Source organism: Patella vulgata, chromosome 6, assembly GCF_932274485.2.
Source record: "Patella vulgata chromosome 6, xgPatVulg1.2, whole genome shotgun sequence".
Taxonomy (NCBI): Eukaryota; Metazoa; Mollusca; class Gastropoda; family Patellidae; genus Patella; species Patella vulgata.
The window spans coordinates 68,427,596-68,442,336 of record NC_065884.2 but is presented as its reverse complement, the minus strand read 5'-3'; the positions used below and the strand labels follow the sequence as shown (position 1 = coordinate 68,442,336).

The window sequence follows — 14,741 nt, the reverse complement described above, 5'->3', positions numbered from 1 at the left end:
CCATTGTATATCCTGTTTTGTTGATTGTTAAAGATGTATTCTAGAGTGGATGTAACGTATTAGATTTCATGCGGCAACATGGCTTATAATTATTGCGCAAGGTTACCAAATGAAATGAAATGGGGTCGAACGTCCTACCGTTCTGCTCCGACTGGGATAATCAAGTTGGGCATACACCAAACAGTGGGCTATGAGGGGAATTTTGCCCGGATAACGGCACCGCGTCCTACTCTTATATCGAATTCAAACTTTCTAATTTCCAAAGTTACTCGGGGATCACGTGGCTAAGTGGGTAAGACGCTGGCTCGCTAGCCTGGAGGTCGGGTGTTCGATCCCCGCATTGGCCGAGAAAGTTCATCCAGATTTTCCAGCGTTGTTTCCCCTTGTCAGTGATGCAGGAAGGCGGGCCTGACAAGGACAGCTTTCTAGTCGTTCGGATTGGACGAAAAACCGAGGTCCCGTGTACACATTAGCGTGCACGTAAAAGATCCCTTGGCAGTTGGAATTCGATATAAGAGTAGGCCGTAGTGCCGCTGCCCGGGCAAAATTTCCCTCATAGCACACTGTTTAGATGCAGAACAGTAGGACGTTAAACCCTATTTCATTTCATTTCCAAATTTACACATAATTTTTGGTGCCCATTTCAGACTCGATTTGCTACTTGATTTGTACTTTTGTGTATTTTTCTTTGCTATAGTATGCGAAATATAGGGTGTAACGAACCTGAAGCGATCGGGTGTCATAAAAAATATGGGGTCGGTAGTCAAGGGTCTAAAGGGTATGGCGGTCTTTACGTGCCCTGCGATGCTGACAAGGACATGTGCCTAGTACTTTGGATGGGACCAAAGAGAGAGAGAGAGAGAGAGAGAGAGATAATATTTATGAGGTCTCTCGCGTGGTCCTGCAATATTTCATTTTTAACAACAAAATAAACAACACTAGGGATTTTGATTGTCTTTATTCCTTTATTCAAATTGTACATGTTGATAGAGAGAGAGAGATTGGGTTTAACGTCCACTCGACACAAACTAGGTCATTTTGGTTTAATTTTATTTCAAGAATTCGCTTGCGCGTAGGGGTCTTTAGCAGTGGGAGGAAACGGGAGGACCCGGAAAGAACCCACGAGGTTGGACAGGCGACCCTACTCCTTGCCACGTACAACCGGGGATTCGAAACCACGCCAGTTGACTCAATGACAGGCTTTGGACTAAAAACATATTCAAACTAATTGATTTATCATAAATTTGCTTCAAATCCTTTTCAAAACATTGCAATTGTCGGGGAATACCCTGGCTATAAAAAATCGATCAAAAGAGGTCATGTTTGTGTCACGTGACTTACCTCTCTCGGTACCTAGCAACAGTGTTAAATAAAGTGTTAAATTCGGAAAATTGATCCAGTGTCTTATTTCACCTAGTGGTGGGTGAAAATTTCTTTTCGATAGATCAAAGGAATTTGCAATTCTTCATTTCTATACTTCGCCAAAATGCATTTTAAAAGCGAGTAAAACTGTCCGGAAAACAACGAAATAACCGAAAGTGTAATTAGAAAATATCACCACGAATGCATCATTCAAATAGCTGATTGGGTTAGAATGAAGTGACTTTGGCAACGTAAAGTTGGCACGTTATTCGGGATTCGGGATTCGAATAACGAATAACGAGCCAGCTCGTTATTCTTGATTCGTGAATAACGAATTACTAGTCAGCACGTTATTCGGGATTCCGGATTCGGTGCTAAAACAGACCGGCCTACCTTGCATGACTTTAGCCTTCCGCGCTAACCAGCATTTTGCACTCTCATTGGCTGTTTATTTCCTCTCATTATTTTTTTACAAAAATTTTTTTAGACAAACACCAATACCGAAAAGCCTTTTTTTGTTAAATGTGTTTAATACAAAAATAAAATTTAGATTGAACGAAAATAACAGACTGGCAGAAATTACTAAATTTATCAAACAAATATAATATAGTAATACAAAACAATATGTAAAGTTACTAAATAGCTGCCAGTTTACAATATGAAATTACAACATGTTTCCTCAAAAAAACTTTAACATAAAAATAATCAAGCAATGTTTGTGTTCATGATATTTGAAAACAACTAATTAAATCAACCTCACGCCTTGGTCACCCATCTTACCTGAAAAACAGAAAATGTTAATTAAGTTTAAACAGAAACATGGGTGTAGATATTAAACATAAATTATGCAAGAGCTAAATCTGTCTATTGCAGGTGGAGGTCGGGTGTTCGATCCCTGCATTGGCCGAGAAAGTTCATTCAGATTTTCCGGCGTGGTTTTCCCTTGTCAGTGATGCAGGATGGAGGGCCTGACAAGGACAGCTGTCTAGTCGTTCGGATGGGACGAAAAACCTAGGTCCCGTGTACACATTGGCGTGCACGTAAAAGATCCCTTGGCAGTTGGAATTCGATATAAGAGTAGGCCGTAGCGCCGCTGCCCGGGCAAAATTTCTCTTATAGCACACTGTATGGCGTATGCCCGTCTTCATTAGCCCAGGTTAGGAGCAGAAAAGTAGGACGTTAAACACCATTTCATTTCATTTCATTTATCTATTGCAGGTCTTTCTTTAGGCCTGAAATGTTATCTAAATTATTAATTAGACATTAATTAACGTATCCAGACCATAATCAACTCTCGATGTGATATTTACTGGATTAGGATCCGATTTGCTGCTCAACTTTCATTCATGATTTAATCATGAAATGGATAATCGAGACTGTGTTTTATATCGTACCGAATTTAGTAATGATGATCAAGGCTATGTCGAAATTTCAATCGCTTAATTCTCGGTTCATAGTGGAACAATTTGACTGAAATTTTCCCATAGTGTCACTTTATTAACGAAGAAACACCGCCGCAATAGTGTCACTTTATTAACGAAGAAACACCGCCCCAATAGTGTCACTTTATTAACGAAGAAACACCGCCCCAATAATCTCAAATTATTAACGAATAGTCTCACTTTATTAATGAAGAAACACCGCCCCAATAATCTCACTTTATTAATGAAGAAACACCGCCCCAATAATCTCACTTTATTAATGAAGAAACACCGCCCCAATAGTCACACTTTATTAACGACGAAACACCGCCCCAATAGTCTCACTTTATTAATAAAGAAACACAGCCCCAATAGTCTCACTTTATTAATGAAGAAACACCACCCTAATAGTTTCAGTTTATTAACGGAGAAACACCGCCCCAATGGTCACACTTTATTAATGAAGAAAACACCGCCCCAATAGTCTTAGTTTATTAACGTGATTTAACACTAGTTTGAATAAAGTAAAACACGAGAAAATATAAATGAAATGAAATCGGGTTTAACGTCCTACTTCTCTGCATCGACTTGGATAAAGAAGACGAGTAAATGCCATGCAGTGTGCTATGCAGTGTGCCATGCAGTGTGTTATGCAGTGTGCCATGCAGTGTGTTATGCAGTGTGCCATGCAGTGTGCTATGCAGTGTGCCATGCGCAGTGTGCCATGCAGTGTGCTATGCAGTGTGCCATGCAGTGTGCCATGCAGTATGTTATGCAGTGTGCCTTTCAGTGTGCTATGCAGTGTGCCATGCAGTGTGTTATGCAGTGTGCCTTTCAGTGTGCTATGCAGTGTGTTATGGGGTCATTTTTACCAGCAGTATGCTATGCAGTGTGCTATGCAGTGTGCCATGCAGTGTGTTATGAGGTCTCAGTTTTACCAGCAGTGTGCTATGAAGTGTGTTATATGGTCAGTTTTACCAGCAGTGTGCCATGCAGTGTGCTATGCAGTGTACCATGCAGTGTGCTATACAGTGTGCCATGTGTTACGATTGGTAATATATGACTATTTACATGTGTTTAATATTTTATATTCCAAATCTAACAACAGACATACTTTGACCGGGAAAATTGCGCATTCCTGCTCCAACCAAGCGTTGCGGTTAGTTCGTAATTAGAGTTTTGTAAATCGAGACTAAGGAGTGCGTCGCTCTTCGTTTCCGGTTAATAAAAAAAATAGATGTTTGCAAATATCCTCTCTCTCTCTCTCTCTCTCTCTCTTCAGGTATTTTGACAATTTTATATACTTTGTCATTGTTTAGGGATTAGGGATTAATTGTGTCAAACATTTAAACCTTTACAAGTAAAGGCCTTTCGATGATCGGTGATAGAAAATTTAGTCACCAAGGGCGTTACACCATGCCATTGATCACGTGGAAAACGGTCACTTGTGGATGTCAGGTTTTGCAGACCACTGAAATGTATGATTGTAACAACAGATTTACTGGGCATAATATCATTATCTAGATGTGTTGGAATGTGTTAACAATAAGACTTATTGTAAAAGTGTCAGTTTCTTGATGCATAATCCCTCAAATAGGTGTATGTCAATTAGCGGGAAAACATACTGTTTTCTGCGCAGCACCGCAAGTCTTTTATGCATTATGAATATTTATGAGGTCTCTCGCGTGGTCCTGCAATATTTCATTTGTAAAAAAAGTAAACAACACTAGGGATTTTGATTGTCTTTATTCCTTTATTCAAATTGTACATATTGATAAATATTAAAGGCAAACATAGTAGTTGAGATCTTTGAAGTAGAGTTAGTGGCATAGAGTAATTTGTAATTTGCCTTGATGTTTATACCCATGGACACTTTGAACAAATGTCAAGAACATATATAATTAAGGCCTTGGTCTATATTAAGGGAGATAACTCCACTTTTGTATTATGGATGGAATGTATTATTGTAGTCGTTCTTCGTTTCCGGTTAATAAAAAAATGGATGTTTGAAAATATCGTGTCTCTCTCTCTTCAGATCTGGTGGCGAGGTGGCATGTCATCAATTAGGGGATAGAACCCAAACCCTGGCCTATACAGAGCAAGCAAGGCTCGACCCAGTCTCAACTTAAAATGCACCCCGCGGCCAGGTGGGGGTAACACATGCAGTGTGCCATGTAGTGTGCTATGCAGTGTGTAATGCAGTGTGCTATGCAGTGTGTTATGAGGTCTCAGTTTTACCAGCAGTGCAGTGTACCATGCAGTGTGCTATGCAGTGTGCCATTCAGTGTGTTATGAGGTCTCAGTTTTACCAGCAGTGTGCTATGCAGTGTGTTATGGAGTCAGTTTTACACCAGTCTCTGTTTAGTCAACTTTTCGATGTACACGGGTAAATATTAGTTTTTCGTGCGATCCGAATGACTAGACATAGTTTCTGGCAGCAGTGACATTGCGAAATCTGGGTGGGAAATCCCCTAACACTGGGATCGAACCTCGTGTCTACTGAGCAAGTGGCCAGACTCTTCAAGAAACCGTGGATAACACGTATTAACTGAAAACAAAGAGCCTAGGCAGGCCCGTAACTAAGGGGGACGGGCGCAAAAAAGTTCCCCACCCCCCGCAGCCCCCTGTGAAAAAATTGTCGACCATATAAAAATAGATATACATTGTCCATCAATTTTAAAGCACCCCTGAGAACATCCCCCCCTCCCTCGTTGCCCTGAGCTAGTTACGGCCCTGAGCCTAGTTAAAGTCTAGCAATAATCAACTCACCAAATTTCTTGTTTCTCGAGGGTAAATAAACCGGCCCCTCATTGTTGCTCTTGTTGTTATACATCATCATCACCTTTTCCTGATCAAGTCTGAAGATTCGAGACCTGTCGCCTAATATATAAAAAAAACTTTCAGTGTTAAAAAACCCTGACAATACGGAGGTACAGAGGGGTGCCCAGAGATTACTCCGCGCCTCCTCCCAAAAACACTACATTATCTACATAATAACCCATACTTTCGAATGTAATCAGTGTTTTAATCGACATTTGTATCAGATGCCCTGTATTCTTCTACTGTCCCGATAGAAAAATAACTTTTATTTCAATTCAGAATGAATGGATGAATAAAACGGGTTTAAAGTCCTACTTTTCTGCGCCTACCGGGCTAATGTATACGTCATATAGTAGTCTTCTACTGTACCACAATGAATGAAACGAGGTTTAACGTCCTACTTTTCTGCATCTCCCGGGCTAATGAAGACGGGTATACGTCATATAGTTGGCCAAGAGGGAAATTTTACCCAGACAGCAATTGAGTTCCAACTGTCAACGGTTAATTTACGTGCATGTCAAAGTGTGCAAGGTCACTATTTCAATTCAGCTGACCACAGTATTGTCTATTGTCTGTCGTTCTTTGTAAAGGAACTATGTCAATTCAGCAGACCACATGACTGATTATGCTACTGCTGGTCACAGTAAAGGAACTAGAAGTCAATTCGAATCGTATATATTATTTTTATTTTACAAACCATCGGATGGCAGAGAAATAAACAGATTGAAACACCCACGAGATTTAAAGAGTTAACGATAAAATGGATAATCGGGACTTAGATTCGATTGTCAAGTACCGTTGCTACGATTAATAAACGATCTACGCTACAACTTAGCCCCGAAAAAAAGTAATTTGAATGTATTTATCTATTGGATCGAGTAAGTTATAATTATAAAGGGAATATTTCTGGATGTATTTTACTCAACTTAGTCAAAATATGCCAGATATAGTCAAAGCCAGTCAAAATATGCCAAATATAGTCAAATCCAGTCAAAATATGCCAAATATAGTCAACCCAGTCAAAATATGCCAAATATAGTAAAAATATGCCAAATATAGTCAACCCAGTCAAAATATGCCAAATATAGTCAAAATATGCCAAATATAGTCAACCCAGTCAAAATATGCCAAATATAGTCAAAATATGCCAAATATAGTCAAATCCAGTCAAAATATATAAATCAAAATATGTCAAAAGTGCCAATTTAAATTCATCTCGAAATTTGCAATATTCCCAAAACAATGGTTAAAGCATGTATATCCACTTACTTCTGCGTTTCCTCTGTAAGAAACACCCGACAACAACGACACACAGAGCAATGAGCAACACACCAAAAACTATGGGAGCAAGTATGCGGAACAAATTAACATTGGGTCGGGCTATTTCATACATAGGTCTATCGACGGCTCCTACATCTGACGAGCCTGAAACAAATAAAAATTGTTCAATATAGACAATTAAATATTTTGACTTTTCCAAGCATATCTAGTAAATTGGAAACTTTACTAGTAGTAGTAGTAGTAACGAGGGGTTGGATGGCCGAATGGTTAGCACGCGTGCGCTGTATCATACGGTCTGTCATTGATCAACTGGCGGGGTTTCGATTCCCCGGTTGTACGTGACAATGAGTAGGGTCGCCTGTCCAAAGGCGTTGGTTTTCTCCAGGTCCTCCGGTTTCCTTCCACGGCTAAAAGACCCCTACGCGCAAGCGAATGATTGAAATAAATTTGAACCATGTGTTAGTCCCGAAATGACTTGGTTTGTGTCGAGTGGACGTTAAACCCCCCCCTCTCTCTCTCTCTCTCTCTCTCTCTCTAGTAGTAACTCACCTGGACAACCCACTTTGATGTCCTTCTGTTTAACAATCGAGTTTTTAAGGATGAGTTGACAGGTGTACGGTACATTTAAATCATTTCTATGAGCTTTCATCAACTTCAACTCGATCTTTTCTGCGTAAAATCCTGGATGATCTATAACATAAATATTATATCATACTAAATATAGCCTGCTTGTCTCTTGCCCCCCCCCCCACCCTTTCCGCTGTCAACCCCTCCCTCTCTCTTTAAAATGCTGACAGAAGTTGTCCGTACCCCGCCCACCCCCCACCCTTCCAATCTCTCTCTGTAAGATACCGCCATAAGCTGCTATAGAGATCTGTCTATATCTGTCTGTACACCCCCCCTCCCCATCTCTCCCCCCATCTCTCCCTCCCTCCATAAGATGCTGACATTGCATGTTATAGACCTGTATATATCTGTTGGCACCCCACCCCTCATCTCTCTCCCTCTCTCTCTATAAGATGCTGACATAAGCTGCTATAGACCTGTCTGTATCTGTCTGTAAAAACACCCCCTCTCTCCCCCGTCTCTCGCTCTCTCTCTCCCTCCCCCTATCTCTCTCTCGCTGACACAAGCTGCTATAGACCTACCTTGTTTGATGACCGTTCTTTCAAACATGACTCTTCCTTGAAAAACAGGAAATATTGTGAAATTGTTTTGTTTTTCAAACCAATGACCGATTACTACATCCTGTGAAAGATAAATATTTGACATTTTGAACTTTCGTCCATATCTGTATTAAAGGCATGCTTACAAAATGTGTCCTCGTGGATACAATAAACTAATAATTTTATTAGGCCTAGTTTCGGCTTGGGGATTCTGCAAAATATTCAGCGACTTTCAGTACACACGGAAATATAAGAAATCGCAGCGTTTTCCCCCTGGTGAAATCGCAGTAAATTAAACGCGTTTTCGTCGGTTACATTGAATGGGTCACTAGGGTGACCCACCATAAATAAATATCTCCATATATCTCGACAGTTACGCCACAATATTTATATATATGCCAAGCCTCAAATCAGTTTCACACAATTATAGTCACTAAATAAACGATCATGTTGTACTTAATAAGCTATGACCATTAATCATGTATAAATAATAGACTGAAAACTGGTTCCCAGAGTCGTCTATAACATCCAGACACTTTTGAGTAAAAGATAGGTTACGTGCCCTTGTTTTGAAATTAGTCTCGCTTAACCAGTCAATCGACCATTCTACGTCTGATTGACAGGTCGGGATAATCAAGACTACTTTTTTACGAAACATAACAGAAAGCTAGAACAAGAAATTGAATTTAGAAATAAGCACGATAGGTAGCTCAACAATCGTTTTAAGAAGCTTGTAAAAGTAAAATGAAACTACTGCTAGTATCATGTTCCTGTCTAACCCGAGTGATTCAGAGATATTATTTGTACTAAACCAAAAGATGCCGCTCTTAACGGTACAGTTAATGATAAAGCGATTTAAAAAATGAAACGAACGTAATTTATAAATCTGCTGTAATAACCAAGAAGCTTAATTTTACTGCTATTCAAAATCGTCAACAATAAATTTTTTACGGCTGTAATAGTTGATAGATTTGTAGAGAATTGCACGTGCCATGGCTATTTATAGTATCATACTGTCAGAAATTTGGTCTCGGCACGGAGAATGTGCACGCTTCAGTGGTAGTCTCGAACTATCAGCGGTGGACTGTATTTCTGTGAGTACATGGGTCACCCTAAGTCATTACATTTGTATTAAACCGTCTATTTCGCGGGCCTTGGAGTTTTACCTCTGTTTTAATTAGAACCATGCTTGACGACGAGTCTGCTTGATATCCCCATAGTAACGAAATATCTTCCCCTTCCTTGACCTGCATCAAACCATCCTCTGTAGGAGATGTCCAGATGAATTGTTCACCTGTTAAAAACATGAAAAATGACTTGAAATGATAAATAAGATCTGAGTTAAACTATAATTGGTGGATTAACATCAACAAGTGGTGTCAGGTGACCTAGACAGGTGAAGGTAGACGACAGGTAGGGATCGGTTTCCTTGGGAAGACAGGTGAAAGTAGAGGGCAGGTAGATGTCGGTTTCCTTGGGAAGACTGGTGAAAGTAGAGGACAGGTAGGGGTCGGTTTCCTTGGGAAGACAGGTGAAAGTAGAGGGCAGGTAGATGTCGGTTTCCTTGGGAAGACTGGTGAAAGTAGAGGACAGGTAGATGTCGGTTTCCTTGTGAAGACAGGTGAAAGTAGAGGACAGGTAGGGATCGGTTTCCTTGGGAAGACAGGTGAAAGTAGAGGACAGGTAGGGATCGGTTTCCTTGGGAAGATAGGTGAAAGTAGAGGACAGGTAGGGGTCGGTTTCCTAGGGAAGACAGGTGAAAGTAAATTGTTTAAGTGGCATTTAGTAAATGAATGAGAATAACACATGACACAATTATATGGAATACAAGTTATTTGAAGGGTTTATTTCAGCGACGTTTCGACGAGGGTTTTGTCGTCTTTATCATTCATTGCTTGATAAAGCCGCCAGAAACCTCGTCGAAACGTCACTGAAATGAAATGAAATGGGGTTTAACGTCCTACTGTTCTGCTCGGAACTGGGCTAATGAAGACGGGCATACGCCATACAGTGTGCTATGAGGGGAAATTTTGCCCGGACAGCGGCACTACGGCCTACTCTTATATCGAATTCCAACTGTCAAGGGATCTTTTACGTGCACGCCAATGTGTACACGGGACCTCGGTTTTTCCTTTCCATCCGAAAAACGTCACTGAAATAAACTCTTCAAGTAACTTGTATTCCATGTGTCATGTGTTATAGGTGAAAGTAAGGTTTGATTTCCCTGGGAAGATAGAATAAAAGTAGAATTTAACTTTAATGGGAAGACAAGTACAGGAAAAGCCGAGTTTGATTTACGAGAAATACAGGATAAACATAGGGTTTTGATTCCCGATCGAATCTGGAACCTCTTATTTTGTATTCACCGGGCCACCGCGACTCCCGTAGTAGGGTTCTCAAATCTACAGAACTGACGTTCGTATGTCCAACGTTCGAGAACTTTCCCGTTGAAGATGATGTCAGTTTTAGTTTATTTGCAAAAAAAATTACGGCCAAGATCAGAAAAAAATATTTCAAATGAACCAATTTGGTGCCGTGTCAAAACCTTCAGATACCAAACCAAACCGCCACACCGCGTTTTTTACATGAGATAGAAAAACCGAGGTCCCCTGTACACGTTAGTATGCACGTAAAATAACCCCTGGAATTCGAACTAATAATAGGCTGTGGTGCCGGTGTCCGGGCAAAATGTCTTTCACAGCAAACCTTATGACGTATGTCCGTCTTCATTACCCCAGTCTGTGTTGCACAATAGGACGTTAAACCCCATTTCCAGCTGTCTAGTTGTTAGGATGTCATGTTGGAATTCGATATAAGTGTAGGCCGTAGCTCCGCTATCCGAGCAAAATTTTCCTCAAAGCACACTGCATGGAGTATGCCTGTCTTCATTAGCTCAGTCTGAGCAGAACAGTAGGACGTTAAACCCCATTTCATTTCCAACCTTATTTCATTTCATTTGTCAATATCCATGTGTCAATAATTTAACATTCAAAATATTACATACCCTTTTTCATTTATCGGGAATTATATTAATATGTATGTGTTAAAAATATATGTATATATTTATTTCATTCCCGGGGAATTATTAAAGATATATATGTTTTAAAAATATATATGTATCTATTTCATTTCCCGGGAATTATACATATTATTTATGTTTCTAATATATATATATCTATTTCATTCCCCGGGAATTATAAATATATATATATATATATCTATTTCATTCCCCGGGAATTATAAATATATATATATATATATATATATATATATATATATATTTATATATATATATCTATTTCATTTCCCGGGAATTATAAATAATGATTATGTGTTAAAAATATACTATTTCATTCCCCGGGAATTATAGATAATGATTATGTAATAAAAATATCTATTTCATTCCCCGGGAATTATAAATAATATCCATAATTTAAAATCTAAATATCAGTAACTTAAAGATAAGTACAACAATTACTGTATGTATTGTTTAATGGTCGAGAGCGAGATATTGAGTAATATATTGTAACAACATGAGGGCCGTAGGCCCGAATGTTTTTACAATATATTACGCAATGTCGTAAGCTCGAGACCATTAAACATCTTAAAATACTGACACTCCGCAAAGCTTTTACGTCACACTAGTCCAATATCTCACTGGTATGAATAAAGTACTATTGGCAAGTTGCCCTTACGATTATTTGAAATAATGTTACGCCAACATCAAAGGGTGACGTCACATCTGTATTTTAATTCTATTTAAGCTACGTTTCAACAAGGATTCTCATATCGTTATCAGTATTGTGCTTGATAACGACAAGGGAATCATTGTTGAAACGTAGCTTTAATATAAATACAGTACATTTGTAATTGCTATCCATGGAACGGTTGTGTTTATTTTTAATGTGTTCAATTACTAAATGCCATTCAAACAGTATATCACTTACTTACCATTGATCATTACTGCACAAACTAACAGCAAGACACAGAAACTAACCGCCATCTTTCAATGATAAACTCGTATTCTATAAGAATAAATATTTTAAATCTTAACCTTTTGAGAAATAAATAAATAGATGTTATTCAAAAAAGAGCAACGCTACCCCTGTAATATAAGTCCACATTCCTGATTTGATTGTTATGGTAGTTTTTAAAGAGCGAGCGAGAGAGAAATAGGGTTTAACGACCACTCGACACAGACTAGGTCATTTCGGGACTAACATATGGTTTAATTTTTTTTCAATAAATCGCTTGCGCGTAGGGGTCTTTAGCAGTGGGAGGAAACCGGAGGACCCGGAGAAAACCCACGAGGTTGGACAGGCGACCCTACTACAGCGCGCACGTGCTAACCATTCGGCCATCCAACACCCCGGTACTTTTTAAAATGAAGAGAATGAAATATGAAATGGCTGTAATATGACAAGATGGAAAAGAGGCTAGGCATTGAGTTTGTTTTGCCAAATTTACAGACTAAGCAAACATCTTGGGATCGGGGCATGCACCAAAATACATAGTTGCTGTCCTTACGGTACAAGGAATAAATATGAAAAGATCCAAGATGACCCATTCAGAATTGCAGCCTGTAGACGATAAGTACAAAATTTGGATGTGGATCTACCACTGGAGGTTGGGCATGGAACGATATAAAAAGACACAACCCTATTATTGAAATGATTGATTACGCCGAAATTGAATAATTGCAACCTGTAGAGTATTTATACCGACAAAGTATTTGCAAAAGAAAGTGGGTGTGGCACTGCCCAACAGGATCTGATCATGCACCAAAATCGATAGATGCTGTCCGTAAGGTATAAGGAATAAGTATATCAAGTTCCGAGATAATCCATTCAGAATTATGGCGTTAAACACACAAATTGGGCGTGGCCCTGCCCTTGGGGGTCGGGACATACACAGACATCAACAGTTTCCGCCCTAAAGCTATAAGAAATACACCAAAAATCAATAGTTGCCCTCTCTAGGCTATGAGGAATACATGCCAAGTTCCAAAATGATCCAATCAAAATTGCAGTCTGTATACGATAAACACAAAAATAGGGCGTGGCTCTGCCCCTGGGGTTCGGGACATGCAGCAAAATGAATATTTGCCGTGTCTAGGCTATAAGGAATACATATGCCAAGTTCCAAAACAATCCTGTCAGAATTGCAGTGTGTATACGATAAACACAAAAAATGGGCGTGGCTCTGTCCCTGGGGGTCGGAACATGCACCAAAATCAACAGTTGCCGTCTCTATGCTATGAGGAATACATATGTCAAGTTCCACAATGATCCAATCAGAATTGCAGTCTGTATACGATAAACACAAACAAATTGGGCGTGGTTCTGCCCCTGGGGGTCGGGGCATGCACCAAAATAAATAGTTGTGGTCTCTACGCTATGAGAAATACATATACCAAGTTCCAGGACGAGGCAACACACGGGCACATAAAATGGGCGTGGCTCTAAAAATTATTGATTCTAAAACTAACAAACTAGGTCATCTCGGGACTAACATATAGTTCATAGGTCATGGGGTCATAATTTAGCAGTGGCCAACCTCGTGGGTTTTCTCCGAGTCCTCCGGTTTGATCCCACTGCTAAAGACCCCTACGCGCAAGCGAATTATTGAAATAAAATTAAACCATATGTTAGTCCCGAAATAACCTAGTTTGTGTCGAGTGGAAGTTAAACCCCCATTTCTATCTCTATCTCGCTTTAGTAGTGGGAGAAACCATAAGCCCCCCCCCCCCCACCCTCCACCCCCCACCCCCCTGTCTTCTTCGGTTTACAACTTTGAGATATCACTGATTATGTTTTTAACATTTGTTAACATTTGACAGTCGAAATCGAAATCGAAACCAAACTTCTTCCTTATTGACTCGAAACCAAATATGAACATTAGTCAATGATTAATCCGTTACACATCAAATATAACGTATATTATCACACACCCCAAATCACACAGAACCAAATCAGATCTTCGACCATAGTTTCGTATCATCAAATTATTCTAGTATATTACTTACGCAATTTCTCTTTTAGCTCGAATCCGTGATTTATCAAAGTACGTAATTTACTTCTCTTTCAGTTTGTAACCTATCCTATACGTCACGTGATAAGGCCTATGATACAATACAGGTTTTGTTATCTCCTTTTTAATGTTTGACATTAAACCTGTTTTTAAATCGGCACGTGATTTAATATCTCTTGAGTTGAATATGAATAAAGAACTTGACAAAATAGTAACGTATATAAAAAGAATGAAATAGAGTTAGTATATATAGTATATATAGTATATAGTGAAAAGTATATCTACCCACATAACGACACTAGTTAATGATGTAATATGCAGGGGCGCCAGAAAGGCGCGAGAGCCGGGGGGGGGGGTCTCCCCCCGACCTCTAGAAAATTTTGAAATATGTCAATTCCGAGAACGCTGTTTAGAGCGCCTCTAGCATTCCAAATTCCAACATAAAATCCTTTAAAATACATGATAATGAAAGAGACACAATTTCCGTATCATGAGCAATTCTATCATTTAAAAATGAATAGACTAGTAAATAGGTTGAAAACTTCCATCATTAGGGCATGGGTATACATGTATACCCCAGAAAATGGCAGGATACCATTTGTATACCCTGGTACCCGGGTTCCAGCGCCCCTGGCAATATGTAAAGTAACGTCTCTAGTCG

The 14,741-nt window shown here is 39.4% G+C and overlaps 1 long non-coding RNA gene across 2 annotated transcripts; it reads right to left on the bottom strand.

Moving 5' to 3' along the window:
- Positions 1-941: 941 nt before the first annotated feature.
- On the bottom strand, positions 942-14,171 carry LOC126824115 (uncharacterized). Of its 2 annotated transcripts, none has more exons than XR_007681453.2 (8): positions 14,076-14,171; positions 12,002-12,075; positions 9,217-9,344; positions 8,033-8,132; positions 7,434-7,574; positions 6,873-7,028; positions 5,553-5,663; positions 942-2,142 (listed from the first exon to the last, which is right to left on the bottom strand). It is a non-coding gene; the product is annotated as an uncharacterized LOC126824115 (long non-coding RNA). The 2 variants fall into 2 exon arrangements; XR_007681454.2 differs by lacking the exon at positions 14,076-14,171 and adding an exon at positions 14,001-14,019.
- Positions 14,172-14,741: the final 570 nt, after the last annotated feature.